The following is a 16584-nucleotide window of genomic DNA, read 5'->3' on the forward strand; positions in this document are numbered from 1 at the left end:
TTAGTAGCAGAGGCTCTACCAATCGACCAACCTTCGTAGGTATGATAGTGACCTGAGCAGGAGAGCAGTAATATTGAATAACATAATAGCTAGAATGTGTCAGAAGAGAGGATTGGAATATGTGGATGCTTGGAGGGTATTTGAGGACAGAGAGGAACTGTATGCGAGAGACCGCTTGTATTTGAATAAGGAAGGACGTAGGCATCTGGAGAGATTGCTGTTCTGAACGAGTCAGTGTGTCAATGCAGGGAAACTAGAATGTCCAAGGTGGATGGTAGCAGGATTGGCCTCTTGTGGGAATGGGTACTTGGGAGAAGCCGGACGACATCAGGTAACACTGAGCACAGTGGAGTCTAGAGGGGATAATGCTGGGTATAGAAACTGGCATTTTTATGCTTTATACTAATGCCAGGAGTATCCAAAATAAAGGAGAGGAATTGGTGGTACTGATAGCATCAGCCTGGCGAACAATTATTGGGATCACTGAGACATGGTTGACAGAAGAGGATATAATAACAGGAATAGAAGTAGCAGGGTACAGCATTTTTCGGCAGGATAGGAAGGGAAATCATGGTGGTGGAGTAATGTTTACGATAAGTGACGGCTTATGTCCTCTAAGAGTGGAGGGCTTGGAAGGCAGTGACACTAATGATTTTGAAAGCATATAGTGTGAGGTAGAGATGGGCAAGACAGGATATTTAGTGGGGTGTTGCTACAATTCAAACAGCACAGAGGGTGGGGACCAGGAGATGTTTAGACAGTTGAGCTTGGCAAATGCAAGAAGAATGATTGTTATGGGAGATTTTAACTACAGCAGTATAAATTGGGGAGAGGAAGATGCACGTAGCAACAAGGGAATGGAATTTCTAGAATTCTTGAGGGACAAATGTCTTAGGCAACATGTGATAAAGGAAACAAGAGGCTCAAGAGTTTTGGATTTGGTCATAGCATCAGAAGAGTTGATAATAACTGAGATGACATCTCTCCCACAAGTTAGAGAGCGTGACCATATGGTTTTGATTTGGAAGATGAATAGACATGCAGGAGTATCAAAGAGATGGGAACATATGTGGAATTATAAGGCAGGTGATTATAATAGTCTTAGACATCAGTTTGGGGAAGTTTCCTGGAGGGAGAAATTGGAAGGCCAGGATATCATTAGTGCTTGGGAAATTGTGAAGGAATATTTGTTAGCAGCAATAGTAAGCTGTATTCCACAATTTTTCTGTATTCCACAATGAATTTGGTGGATGACAAACAATATTAAACAGGAACTGCATGTGAAAAAGCAGCATGGAAGAGATATATAAGGAGACAGGTGAAACCAGATGCATGAAGAATATAAGACACAGGCCGGGAGAGTGACTAGTATGGTAAGGAAGACGAAACTGGAATATGAGAAGAGATTGGCCCTAAGATCCAAAGAAAATCCTAGGGAATTTTTTAGCTATGTGGCTAGTAGGAGAAGAAATTATTGTGGAAGAATGACATTGTGGGATAAAAATGGGAATAGAGTGACTGATGCAGAGGACATAGTGAAATTGTTCAATGAACACTTTATTGGTGTATTTCATCCTGGAGAAGTAAATTTTAATACTAGAGGGATAGAGCAGGTTCGAGGTTTAGAGGTGTAGGAGGAGAGCGTGTTCCAAATACTGAGTACTCTGGATGTCAGTAAAGCTGTGGGACTGGACAGTATTTTACCACGGGTTTTGAGAAAATGTGCTAAAGAACTGACAGCTCCTTTGACCTGGCTTTTCAATGAAACTCTGGCTACAGGAAAGATACCCAGGGAATGAAAGGAGGGAAAGATAGTGCCCTTGCATAAGGGCAGTTGCAGACTAGAAGTGTCTAATTATAGGCCAGTTTATGTATCATTGGTAGTTGTTAAGATCTTGAAGAAATTAGTTAGGGACCGTATACAACATTGGGCAGATGAGGGTAATATTATCCTTGAGAATCAACATGGATTTGTGAAGGGGAGCTCTTGTTTTAGTAATATTCTAGCCTTTTATAATAAAGTTACAAGAGCAGTAGACGAGAGAAAGGCATATAGTCATTTTCTTGGATTTAACTAAGTCATTTGACAGGGTGCCACATGATAAGCTGATATTAAAGTTGCAGCACATGGGTTTGGATGTCAGGATTGGCTGTCCAATAGGTATCAGAGAGTTGCATATGATGGGGCAGTTTCAAGGAGGCAGAGGGTTACAAGTGGGGTCCCACAGTAGGGATCTCAGACTTGCTATAAAATACAGGATCACCCTGTTTTTGGCTAATGCGTCCCGTTGTCCCGAGAAAACTCTTCAGGACAGCTTTTTGTCCTCTATTTTAGAGTTCAAGACTGAATAACAAAATCGATGAGTTACAATTTCTATTCTATTACAAACATTGATGTCATTACAGAGAACTGTAGATGCGTTGTTATTTTCTCAAGGAGAGTGATGGCAACACTACTACAATGATTAGTTCATTAGAACAGTGCGCATGTGCATTGATATTTTGGTGTGGTGATATTAGCTCAGCTTTAAATAGCATGGAACAGTCCGCTTGGCCCATGCCATTTTAGAAGCTTGCTCCGAGAGAAACAGGTTGGTGCTTGCAGAGTATTAATTATTGTATGGCTGCTGTTAAAATGTATGGTTTTTCAATTCTCCTGTGGCCCTGTTGAACGTTGAAAATGCTGAAAGGGAAGTGTGATTATACAGACGTTTTAAAAACTCAATTTCCATTTTTAAAAAAATCTACTAAATTGGGTGAGACAGATAAAATGGAGTGTATGGTTTTTGGCGATTGTTTAGCATTGAGCAAGGCGGAAAGTCCAACATTACCCAGCACACTGCTATGAAAGACATAAATCTGCATCTCGAGCTATTACAAGTGCAAAAGTCAGTGATTTCTTTACCAAGAAAGAGATGGAGGAAGTGGAAAAGAATCTTGCTGCAGAAGAAGCAACTTTTGTGCATCACACGTGTTTTCAAAACCAGAATTTTCGATCAATGGATTGTACATCTAAAATAATATGTAAGTTATATGGTATAAAATTTATGTTTGGGTAAACAAAAACATGAGCGTTAATTGTAAATGTTTTGGCTCCATTTGCAATCAAGCAATTCAAACTGGAAATGGAGAAAGCAAATTATATATTTATCCTGATTGATGCTTCAAAATTAGTGCCATTGATAGTTCGATATTTCGTTCCAGAAAAAGGTGTTAAAACCATGATTCTAGAATTTACAGACCTTCCTAGTGAAAGTGCAAAACGACGGATTACATATGGGACTTGTTAAAATCTTGGAAGATTAAAGATAAAGTCATAGCCTTGTCAGCGGACAATACTAATACTAATTTCGGTGGATGTTCGAGAAAGGGAAGAAACGTGTACCATAAATTGAGAACTAGGTTTGGCCGTGGATTGATTGGAGTTGGTTGCTCAGCTCATATTTTAAATAATGCTGTGCAAACTGCAGCTGATACATTGCCTGTAGACACTGAGGCTGTTATAGCTAAAATATTTCAACACTTGTATATATACTCTGTAAGAGTCCAGTCCCTAAAAGAATTTTGTGAATTTGTGGACAATGAGCATAAAACAGTTCTAGGACACTCGAAGACAAGGTGGCTGTCTTCGTTGCATCCAGCTATCAAAAGGTTGAATGAAATGTATGAAGGACTTAAAGCCTATTTTCTTTCAATAGATAAATGTCCGACAATGTTGAAAGACTTTTTCCAGAACCCAGTGTTGAAGCTGTTTTCTGCTTTTCTGGAGTTGCAATGTGAAATGTTCCATACTACTATCAGGAGCATAGAAAGCGAAATGATATCTTTCGTTGAAGCACAGTCAATTATACAGTCACTGGTTGGAAAAACTGAAATGAGAAGAGATGAAAATTTGACAACTACCACTGAAAAGAAGCTACTTCATTAGTTGCAAGAGGAAGGATTGATTAGTGAAAAGGCATTCCAGTCTCATAAAATTGATTTCTACAACACGTGTTATATATAAAAGAATGGTCACAGTATATGCTGAAATTAGACAGTATGTCTTGGGTGAAACCGAGAACAGCATTATGTTGGGAAAATGTTCTTCAAACAGTCCAAACTATCAATCAAACCGCTGTCATGTCAAACATTGTTGAATCTGATTTGTTTGATGAAGTAATGATAGTGAAAACAGCTCTGAAGTCCAAAGAAGATAGTGAAGTGGACATTTTGAAATCCAAACATTTAGATGAAGTCTGGGTGGATCTCTTAAAAAATGTTGAGAGAGAACTATCAAATTTAAAGCAAGTAGTGGAGTTTGTTATGTGTATCCCTGGAACAAATGCGTGTGTCAAAAGATTGTTTTCTCGTATGAACGCACTGTGGACTGATGAGAAAAACAAATTGTCTGTAAAAACTGTAAAATCATTCTTTAGTGAGGATTGTGTAGCTTTTCATGACATGATTCTTAAAAACAAACAATTGTTAAGTGAAATTCATTCTTCAGAAAAGTATTTCAAGAGTGGGCAAGACTGATTGATAAATAAGAATATTGTCAGGTGAGAAGAGCATTACTGTATTTTGTATCTATAATACATTTCCTATATATCTATAATGCAACAATCTATTTTGTATCTATAATAGTAAGTAAAAAACCATTCGAAGGCAACTTAAAGTGGCTTAATGAAAATATGCAGCCTAACAATTTGATTTACTATTTGTTTACTTATACTTAGTAAAGTGTGTGCACAGTAAACCTTACCACGCACACACTTGGAAAGTTAGAATCATTTTGTAACACTGGCATATGTGATGGATGCGCATACTAAACTTTCACCCTCAGTCATAAGTGTCCCATATTTTTTTCCAATGTGTCTGGGATCTCTATCCCACAGGGCACAGTACTGGGACCTATATTGTTTATCCTTTATATCAATGACATTGTCAGTGGATTGCAGGGGGATATTCAGTTGTTTGCAGATGATGTGAAGCCGGGAAGGGTTATTAGCAATAGTGTAGATGTGGTAGTCCTGCAAGAGGGTTTGAATAAGCTAGACAGATGGGCAAATGAATGGGGGTATCGGTTTAATGCAGCAAAATGTAAGGTCTTGAGGTTTGGGACATATCGATGGGAAGCTGCATACTTTATTGGAGGAGCTATACTGGAGGAAGTAGGTGAGACAAGAGATCTGGGGTTGATGATTGATAGACACCTGAAATTCAGGGGACATATCGCAAAGGTGATGAAGGTAACACAGAGGATTGCTGCAATAATGAGAAGGACGCTGACCTGCAGAGATAAAAGAGTTATCATTCTGTTGTATAAGACCCTGATGAGACCACACTTAGACTATTGTTCTCAGGTTTGGTCCCCAGGATTTGAAGGGGACTGAATTAATAGTGGAAAGGGTACAAAGGCAAATAACAAAGATGGTTTCAGGACTGAACAATGTTTAGTTATGAGGATCGGCTGAGGGAATGTGGACTGCATAGTTTGGTGGATAGAAGAGGGAAGTGATATGATTGAGACTTTTAAACTGTTATGAGGTGGTTACAGGGTTGACACTGGGGAGTCTTTCGCTTGGTTGAAAAGCGGGAAGGAGTGATGACAAGGGGCCATCCCTGGAAGTTATGAAATGAAACTGTGAGCAAGAGGGTGAGGAGTGGTTTCTTTGCATGGAGGGTGGTTGAACCGTGGAATGCATTGCCTGATAAGGGTGGTGAGAGCGAGAACAGTTAAGGAGTTTAAGAAGTGGTATGATGGACTTTGTGTTTCCTAGGAGGGACTTTCCACGATGTCATGATAGACTTGTGTTTCCTAGGAAGGACCTCCCGCGACGAGTCTTTTGACTCCTTGGAGGCCTAAATAATAATAATAATAATTCTGACATGGATTCCATCAGTTCTCTGAGCTGACTTACAAAAGAAATTTCATATTTGGGGTACTACAAAGTATGACTAACTGATTTCTTTCTAACTCTCACTCTATATGTTCAACTGAGTGATATTTCATATAGCACAACATTTAATTATGTTATAGTTTCATAATATATGTTTGACTTAAACCAATACAAGATGTAATGTGCTCGACAAATCATACTAAATTGCCATCTCATTTCCCATTCAATATTTGCATTAATACCTACTAATAGGCTGCCCATCACAGGGCTTACCGATGCTACTCATACAGTTTTTTTTTTTTTTTTTTTTTTTGGGGGAGGGGGGGGAGAATATATATATATATCTTTCCATCCTGAACAGTACATTGCAGTACCAAATATAGCTTTAAAAATTTAATAACAAGCTTATTTAATAAGTTCTACAAAAATGACTGATAGCTATTTCTACATTTGACTAAGTGTGAGAAATCAGATATTTGGAGATTTATTTCAATCATGAATTGACAAATTATCCAAAATCTTGCCACAAAAAAAGTACTCACCCAAGATCGCTCCTTCCACTATATGGAATTCAATAAGAGTTCCAAAAAGTGATTAGTAGCTGTATTGTTGCTTGGAGAACATTTCCATTGTGCTTCCAAGAAGAAATCAATAAATAATAATAGGAAAAATTATATAAATACTAATTTTTTTTTTTTTTTTAAATATAATTTGCTACATTAATTTTTGATACTAGAATTCGATTTGCATTACACATATTCTTCTTAAAGTTAAAAAGAATTTGTTTAAAAAGTTATTTTTAATTAAAAGATATCCTATTCTGTCCAATCTGCAGCTATTCACCAGTAGATTTTGCCATCTATTGAGGGCAAAATCTACTCAAAAAAGTTCAAGGGGGCAATCATATTTGTCAAGTCCTGATTTCAGTAATTAAAAAAGTAAATAAATACTCTTGATTGTACTTATTGAAGAATTTATTACCTAAATAATTTTAACAGTCTGGATATTTCAAATTTTCAATTCAAAGGAGCACATTTTTTCATGTTTTAACATCACTTAAAATGGGATGAATCTTACAACAGCTGTCAAAAAATTATCAATTGTCAGTACACAGGTTATGAAAATCAGCACATCACTGTGGTGTTATGCATACCTGCTAATGGCCGATTTGTCTCATATGTAATTTTTAAAATGGAAAATGATTCCTAGGAGGGAGGAAAAAAAGAAAAAAAAAAAGGAATGAATGAAAGCATAATTAATGGAAGAATGACTAGAGGTCATCAGGAACAGACATTCAGGAACTCTACATATCCCACTTAACTGTTACCTCTTGATGCATTTTGTGGACACTGATCTGAGTACTTAAAAAATGGCTTACTGAAAAGCAATGTGCCTTCAATGTTATTCCTGGAGGCATGACTACTAAATTGCAAGCCCTTGATGTTTCGGTTAACAAATCATTTTAGGATTTAAACCATTTGATGAAGGAATATCAGTTCTGGCAGTAACCTGAAAACCTTCCTTTTGATGCCTTCTGATAAGACAAAGAGCACCACTCTCAAAACTAGCTGAATGAGTGAACTGCTTGGAAGAAAATGCCAGAAACATTGATGGAACACTCATTTAAGAAATGCCATCAGTAGCATATTAGATGGCAAAGAGGACAACATTTTACATCATCGTCAAATTCCTGGCATGTATCCTCAAGAGGTGTACAGGACATGATAGTACTACATGAAAAATTTACATCATTACTAACTTCCTATGTACAATTTTCCTCCAAATCAATCAGTTACCTGTCAAGACTCCAATATTGTCAGATCTTACATTTCTATCTTCTAAGGCACTTTTTACTGTATCAACCCACCTATATCTTGGTCTTCCTCTGGTCTCCAGTCTTTTTCCTGCCAACTTGGCAGAGAACACTTATTTTGCTAATCTTTCCTCTCCCGTTTTGTTTAAGTGACCATTCCATCTGAGATTACCTCTGCTAACACATTCCTGGATGTTAACAATGTAAAGTTCTTTCCTAATTTCCTCGATTTTAACATGATATTGCCATTGATGCCATCTGTTCACACCCTAATCTTTCTCAGGACTCTCATATCTGTTGGTCTCCAGTCTTTGGTCAAGCGTTTTACTTCTAGCCCAGCTCTCAGATCCATAAGTTAAAATTAGTTTGAACACTGTCTTGTATACAACTAATTTAGTGTTTTGAATAATTTCTTTCTTATTCCATATAAATTTATTCAGTTGACTTCCTACCATACTGTCTTTGTTGATTCTGTTGTCTATATCCATATTTAATTTACCATCTTCACTAAAAATTGTGCCTAAATAGCTGAAATGTTTTATTTGTTCTATAGATTCTCCATTTACAATGCAGTTGATATTTTCAATGCTTCTGCCTATTTTCATTGTCTTTGTCTTGTTATTGCTGACCGTCATACAATATCTATTACAACAGTTATTCATTTTAGTTAGGGAATCTTGCACACTTGTAGCGGATTTATTTAGAAATATAACATCATCATATCTGGTATTAAACCTGATATCCAAATTGGAGATATCAGGTTTAATACCACTTTCTTTCATAATGCAATCCATATAGATAATGAATAACAGAGGGGATAATGTACATCCTTGTCTGACACAAGATTTAACATAAAACCATCTTCCTGTACTTCCTTCAATTCTAACTTCTGACTTACAGCTCAAATAAAGACTAAGTACTGCTTGATATAATGCCCCACTGACACCATACAACTGCAGCGTTTTGAATAGCTTCTCTCTTGGCACCTAGTCATATGCTTTTCGAGATTGATAAAACTTAAATACAGATCTTTGTTATATTCCCATAACTTCTCAACTATTTGTCATAAAGCGACAGATAGTTGAGAAGACAGATAGCTTGGTGAAGAACAATCCAGCTTGTTCTTCACCAAGCCTTCCACAGTCCTTCTCAACCATTTCTCAAGTATACTGGAATAAATCTTACCAGGAACACTCAGTAGAGAAATACCTCTTATAATTCTCTGAAATTCCTCTTATTGCTCAGAAAGATCTCACCAGTTTTTTTTTTTTTTTTTTTTTTTAGTCATCCCTATTATGTCGATCTGGTGCTTATCCAATTCCTCAGCTAGCTCCATTTCTTTTCCATTCAGGCTTCTTATGTTGATAGTACCGATCTTGAACTCTGGCTGGTGATATGGGGTTTTAGGATTTGTTCCTAAAATTTTGTTTAGGATTTAGGATTGACAACATTTTACAAGGCAAAATAAAAATACTCTTGAGTCAAAAAGTGATTCAGAAAAATCAGACTGAATGTAAATGTTTTGAATGCAGATAGTTGTGGAGTGAAATAGGTATATGGTAAAAAAAATTGTTAACTACATTAAATTATTTACTACAGTTTAGATATTGTCAATAAATTGTATTTGGAATCATAACTTTTTTTTGTTAATACAGATTATAATTGTGCACCTTACAATTGATGCCATCTTAGAATCAAAGAAATACAGTATCTTACTGACCACAGATATGCTTTGAGTTTGGAAACACTGTACTAGATCACATCTCTGTCATGTGAACATTATGATCATTATCATCTTCATGCACTTCAAGAATTTAAGCCCAATATGGCCTGTTTTGGCCCCATCAATCAATCTCTTTAATAAACAACCTGATAGTTTATAATAAACTAGTTTTTCCATTTGCATTCTTTTAACATTTTCATCCATTTACATTTATATTTATTTTCTATATTATTGGTTCCTGATTTAATTCTCTCATTATATTTGTTTTGTATGATCAAATAAGGTATATTTTGCTGTTTTTCTTATAAATTTCATTTCAGCTGCTATTAATTTTTGTTTTTATAGTCTCTTTGTTTTTATAATCTTTTTTGTTTCATAGTCTAAATTTCACTTCCATTTAGTAGTAGTGTTGGTAAAACTAATGTATTATAAACTTTTAATTAAGTCTATGTAATAGGTTGGGTTTAAGGCATGCAATTTATTACACCCATTATTTACAGGAATTTTGTAATTTTCATATCTATGTTCTTTTCATCTTCACATGAAATCATGCATCCCAAATATGTGAAGGAATTAACTTGTAGAATTTTGGGATATTCCATGTCTGGGAACCATATTTATATGGTTCCCAGAGACATGAAATATCACAATTATCAATAGCATTGGGACAATATGCTGTCAATCAATACTAGGATATACATGGCAAGATCACGTGGCATTCTTGAAGCCAGACAGCAACGAGTCATAAAAGAAAAAATTCAGAGAAGTCAGCTGAGGTGGCTGGGCCATCAACTCAGACAACCACTTATGTTCAGTGCTCCTGCTCTCTACAGACCAACTAATGGTCATCTGTAAAGAGCTTCCACACTGTTGGATAGATGTCTGACGAGTACAACTGCTTGTAATGGTGATACAGGATGGGTGTTAATTCTGGATCACAACTCTTTTTAGTACAACTAGAGGGATACCATCTGGTACAGGAGATTTATCATTATCAAGGCTAATGATTATTTTTCTGATATGCTTCTAGTGAAAGATAAAAGAAGCATACTGTGGGTTGTTACTGAAATAGTAGGAGATTAGGTATTTCAGTAACACCCACAGAAGCATACTGTGGGTGTTACTGAAATACCTAAGTCATCTAGACAATGGTTAGAGGTAAAGATTGAAGCTAAAAGGTCTGGTCTACCTTATTTTTAGGTGACGTCCCCTGGTACCATCAGGAAGAAAAAGAGGTGGAAACCTGGAAGAGCAGAAGTTCTGCTCTACATCTTTGGTAACAGACCAGGAATGGAAAGACTTGGTAACAGACCTTTGTATAGGTGAAAAGCACTCTTTGTAAGGGTTTTCACCCTTAAAAAGATCTGTTTTATAAAAATCAGCAGAAGTGAAAAATTCCAGCTGAGTGAGAAGCTGAAGTTTTTAACTTGAGCCATTATATATGTTGAATTTGTCATGGACTGCTTTGGCACATTTGCTGGAGAACAAGGGAAGAGAGAGGGTTGAAGTTTTGAGGGAGAATAAAGGACTGATTTCAACAAGAAGTTTTTGTTATTTCATTAGAGCAATTAATACCTGCATCAGGGGAGTGGAAGCAATAATTAGATCATGAAAAAGAGGCATAGAAATCCCACAGGTCATCCCATTGGCACTATGCTACAAGATACGAGGCTGAGAGAAAGATGACCTAAAGAAAAAGAAACATGGACAAGGTTATGGTTAGATTTGTCAAGAAAAGAACTAACATCCACAGGGTATTTGGAGGGAGAGCCAGTTAAGAAAGCTCAGGTGCTGAGAGAACGATGAAAATTATCTGTTATTCTGGTGACCAATTTGTTAGAATTCAGCTTCTCTCTTCCATTTTAGTCTGTGAAGTTAAAGAAGATCCAGTCTGAATTATAGATGTTAAAATCTCTAAGAAAGATCATCTCACTGTGAGTAATTAGACTATATGCAATAAACTTCCAGAGATAAAATAATCAAGAAATGTCAAATATAGTCATCTGAATGAGTGATAAAATAGCAACAAAATGAGTCAAGGAAATCTTGAGCTATTTACATTTACTTTTGATTGCACATTGTTTTCTATCAAGATGGTGGTGGTGGTGGTGGTGGTGGTATTACCAATAAAGTAATCAAATTAACTATAAAGAAACTAAAACAGCATCTGTGGCTTAAATATTTTAGTGCTGATTCTTGAAAAGAATAACTTTTGAGTACAAATCAAAAGTGAAACACCAGTTATTACTTGAAAACAGACTTAAAACTGACTAATCATAATTAAATATTACATATTGCTGTCGAGTTCATTGATTTATATTAATCAGTTGTTCAAATCATGCAGGTTCATGATTTGACTGACATGATTTGAATAACATTATACTAAATTTACAATTTTCCTCAGTATTCACAAAAACTATCAGTAAGATAGACCTCTAAGATCCAAACTAATAGTATAAATAATTCTGTTGCAGAATTCATAATCCAAATTTATTACCTCTAAAGAAATAATAACTATAAAATTATTAAATTTTATAAACTATAAATCTTCTAAAAACATTTCAACTCTATTAAGATGGATAGGAGATTCATATTTTAAGAGGTGTACTGATATACTTATGAGGATGAAATCCCCCCCCCCCTCACACGAACCATGTTCCCTTTAAGCCTACTACCACAACAAACTATTAACTACAGTCTCCAACAGTAAGCATCTATGGTATTATTTAATCTATCAATAAATATATAAACAAACACATAAATAAAAATAAAAAACATTGCACACAACATCAATAAATGTTGTGTGCAATGTAATAACTCTTTCAGTAATTTATGTAATGATTATATAAACCTTACAAAAATGATGTTTTGTGTGAAATGTATTTAATACTGGATGGAAGTTTGTGTGTGTGTGTTATGTAACATGATACAGTTGAATGTTAGCTATCACTTGGTGACTGAAATATGTTTGCAGCATTTCTAACTCTGTGGATTATAGAGGATTTATCTGCCTGTTTTATTAATTCAGTCATTTGTGTAAGTAAAGCATGCCCCTCTTTCCTCATACATTCCTGAGCTTTCAAATATCTTTTCATTCTCTCCTCCTGTTGTGCAACCTCCATTTGAAGTATTTTCTCTTTAAATTCCATCTCCTTCTTCCAGCATTCTTTCTCGAAATCCATGAACTGCTGGAAGTGTTTATCCTGTTGTTCTATCAATTTTAACACAGCTGCTTCAAAAGAATTTAACAGGGAAGGATCTGCACTTCGTATGTTCTGTGAATGCTGCACACAAGCATTTGAGCTGTCTGTAAAAATGGAAAAATACATAATAGTAAGGAAATTATTGATTTAGAACTACTAATATGATAGCATTTAACTGAATGAACTATTATGCCAGTATAAACTTTTTTTTTAAAGAAAAAAAGAATAAAGCATGACATTCAATTATTACAATATAAACAAGTAAGGAAATAGTAACCAACAATCAAAGAAAGATGTTTCTTAATAGTTTCCTATAGGGTGACAATTCATTATCATAATAGATCCTGGAGCAGTTTTTAAAACTGTGAAGATAATTTTGTTCTGTCTAATATGATCACATTAAAAGTTCAATTGCCAGCCTGGTTAGCAAAGTGGTTAGCATAACCACTCTCCAACCACCAGGTTATGGGTTCAAGTCCTGCTGTGGGCATGAATGTTTATGATAGTCTTTAGGTGGGAGATGAATTTCATTGTCTAGTGTGAGCTGCCCTGCTTATTGGAGGCCTGAAGTGGCTTGAAAAAAGTTCCATGTTTGGTCTCTAGAGCAGGGTTTCCAGACAGGGGGAAAAAACTCCTTAGCTTACTGACAGTACAAATGCACTATCATCGTCATCAAATTCCTGACATATACCCTCAAGGGGTGTACAGAATATGATAGTACTACATGAAAAATTTACATCATTACTAACTTCCAATCTACAATTTTCCTCCAAATCGGTCTGTTACCTCTCAAGACTCCAACATTATCAGATCTCATATTTCTATCTTCTAAGGCACTTTTTACTGTATCAATCCACCTATATCTTGGTCTTCCTCTGGTTTTTTTCCCTGCCAAATGGGCAGGGAATACTTGTTTTGCCAATCTTTCCTCTCCGTTAACAGAAAAATCCATCGAACTCCACCTAGAGGAGCATCAAAGAGACATCTCCTACAACAGAACTCGAGCAGAGCCAGCACCTTTCCAGCTATGTATTATTTTCAGCAAACTCTAATGAAGAAAGCCTCCCACATCAAATACGCTGGCAGTTGATCAGAACATGTTTTTGTGAATTATAATTAATTATAATTCACAAAAAGGATTATTTTGAAGTTCCATTATTTAAATAAATTGAAATTAATGACCATGGCTCTAAAGAATACCTACTGCCAGCACTACTACAGTACCAATGATTTAATCAGCCCTGCACTTCAAAGTTTACAGCAAAGGCTAATTTTTTAACAACAGTGTTCGTAACACCAGTGTTCTTTAGTGGTGCTGCTTTTAGAGTTTCGTTGTTTTATATATTGTGTTATTTTTGGGTTACCGAGAAGGCGAGGTCGGATGCACCTGCAGTGGAGAAGATAAGTTTTCGCTATTCAGTATAGTTAAATATAGCGTTTATATTTATATATATATATTCATCATTTATATATACATACATACATACATATATATATATATATGTTAAAGATACCAAGCTATTTTAAACCTGGTTTTAATCAATTTCCCAAGTAAGTCAAGTTTGTGCCTGCAAGTAGTGCAAGTCTAGGCAACTCGTGGTAAAGGTGGAATAAGCTCTGATCACTATTCTTAATATTTATTATATATTGACCATATATAACATATATATAACATATAACTTCGGTGTCGAGGCTAGCTGGTGAACGGACGTGCTATCGGAGAGCTCCTGAGAGATTTGTGTTTTTTGTTGATTTATTGGTGTTTTGGATTCAATTTAATGGACTTAAGTGTTTAATTTTGGTATATTATTAGAGCTTTATTAACGTGGTTAGTGTACTAAAGTGTTTTATAACATAATCTATGTCGGGAAGTCGCCGCTAGATGAATTCGTAATGAGTAGTGTTCGTGCAAGCTCCAGATAAGATAAGTATCATTTTCAGTTATCGATACAAATTACTTAATATTGTGTAGTTTTGTTTTGTTTGCCTTGCGTATTTTAGTGCGTCTATTTTTGGTGTGTTATAACGTTTAATTTGACAAAACACGTTACAGATAAATATGGCACCTGTGCGTAGGAAAATGGCGGCCAGTAATGAAGGTTCGCCATCGTTATCAAAGAACGGTAGCATAAAAGAAATGAGTCAGTGTACTAGTCAGTGTGTAGAAAATGTAGGGAGAATGCGGAATTGAAGTGTATTTCGGATCGTGAGTGTGATATTTTTGTCAACCTTCAGAATGAAGGAAATAGGGATATGACAAGAAACGGCAAGGTTGTACATGAAAATTGTGAGAGTGTTAATGTAGAAAGTGTGAATAATAGTATAAATGGTTTCTCAGAGAACAAAAAAGATGAGATAGATGCATTGAGTGAGATCGCGTTGCTGAATAGTGCGATAGAAAGAGCAAAACAGTAGCTAGAGTGCATGAACAAAAGTAGACTGAATGAACCAACCAATAATAAAAGGTATGACAGGAAAAATAGACGTATGAATGTGAACATGAACAAAATGAAGGATAGAGTGCTGTATGGAGACTCGTTAGTACGAGGTGTGTTAGTAGAGGATTTGACAAAATCGTACCAACCTGGTGCGATCATAAAGGACGTAACTGCGTCTATTAGAGAGCAAAAGGAAAAGGTGAAAGAAATGATTGTTGTGGCAGGTACGAATGATTTGAAAGGAGATAAAATGGAAATGATAGAAGACCTGAATGAATTGTTTGAGGTAGCAAAAGAAAAGAGTGAGAGAGTTAGAATGATTAGTCTTTTGCCACGGTATGACAGTGAAATGTTTAAAAGGAGGGCTATAATTGCAAATGACTTTATGCGTGGGTTATGTATGACGAGTGGTGTGGAATTTGTGGATGTGTGGAGTGAGTTTGATGGGCGAAAGGATCTATATAAGATGGATGGCTTGCATTTGAATGGTTACGGTGTAAGAAGACTTGAGAAAGTGTTGCTGAATGTAGTGGATGTGCAAATTCAGGGAAACTAGATTTGTTAGGGGGGGGGGGGGAAGATACAGTCCTTATGGAGGCAGTTGAATGTAAGAATGAATATAATATGCCAGAGCAAATAAGGACAACAAATCAGAGTGGGATAGTTAATATAAGGCATCAAGGTAGGGTTGGGGCTAATGGGGGTCTTAAATTCATGTACACTAATACTAGGAGTATTAGGAACAAGAAGGAAGAGTTTTTGGCCATGGTTGGCGCTTCCAGACCACAGGTTATAGGTATTAGTGAAACATGGCTGACTGTAGATGATATAACTAGTGGGATTGAATGTGATGGGTATAGTGTGTTCAGGAATGACAGAGAGAATAAAATGGCCGGAGGAGTATTGTTGATGATAGCTGATGAGCTCCAGCCAAGGAGAATAGAAGTTGAATTGCAGGATAGAGAAAAGAGCACATTTGAGGCCATTTGGTGTGAGATTGTGGCTAACAGAACTAAATATACAATTGGGTGCTGCTATAGACCAGGTGATGGAAAAGATGGTGGTGACAGTATGCACAAGCAAATAGAAGAAATGGGTGGAAGGAGGGTGATTATTATGGGAGATTTCAACTATGGTCGCATCGATTGGAGTGAGGAGAGGACACACGGGAGGAAGGAACTGGATTTTATGCGGTTATTAAGGGATAACTATCTGCGACAGCATGTAATGGAAAATACTAGGGGTCAGAGAGTGCTTGACCTAGTAATTACATCTGAGGATTTGGCTGTAACAAATATGACCACATTGCCACCAATCGGTGAGAGTGATCATAGGGTCTTAACTTGGGAGGTGGCTAAAGGTGTAGAATTTTCAATTAAAACAGGGTACATGTAGAATTATCGGGCGGGAAAGTATGACAAGCTTAGGAGTTTGATTGGTTCAGTGCCATGGCATGTACAACTGCAAGGACTAGAAGTTGATAGTGCATGGGAGGTAGTTAACAAGTGCTTGCATGAAGCAATGG

The 16584-nt window shown here is 36.2% G+C and overlaps 1 long non-coding RNA gene across 1 annotated transcript in view; it reads right to left on the reverse strand.

The window, feature by feature from the left end:
- LOC150109469 (uncharacterized) overlaps positions 1-9526 on the reverse strand; it is a 36201-nt gene extending 26675 nt beyond the window's left edge. Inside the window, exon 1 of the long non-coding RNA XR_016550364.1 lies at positions 6425-9526. This is a non-coding gene — a long non-coding RNA (uncharacterized LOC150109469). The remainder of the gene's footprint in view (positions 1-6424) is intronic.
- Positions 9527-16584: the final 7058 nt, after the last annotated feature.

Source organism: Typopeltis vanoorti, chromosome 2, assembly GCF_054136105.1.
Source record: "Typopeltis vanoorti isolate ZY-2024b chromosome 2, IOZ_Tvanoo_1.0, whole genome shotgun sequence".
Classification (NCBI taxonomy): Eukaryota; Metazoa; Arthropoda; class Arachnida; order Uropygi; family Thelyphonidae; genus Typopeltis; species Typopeltis vanoorti.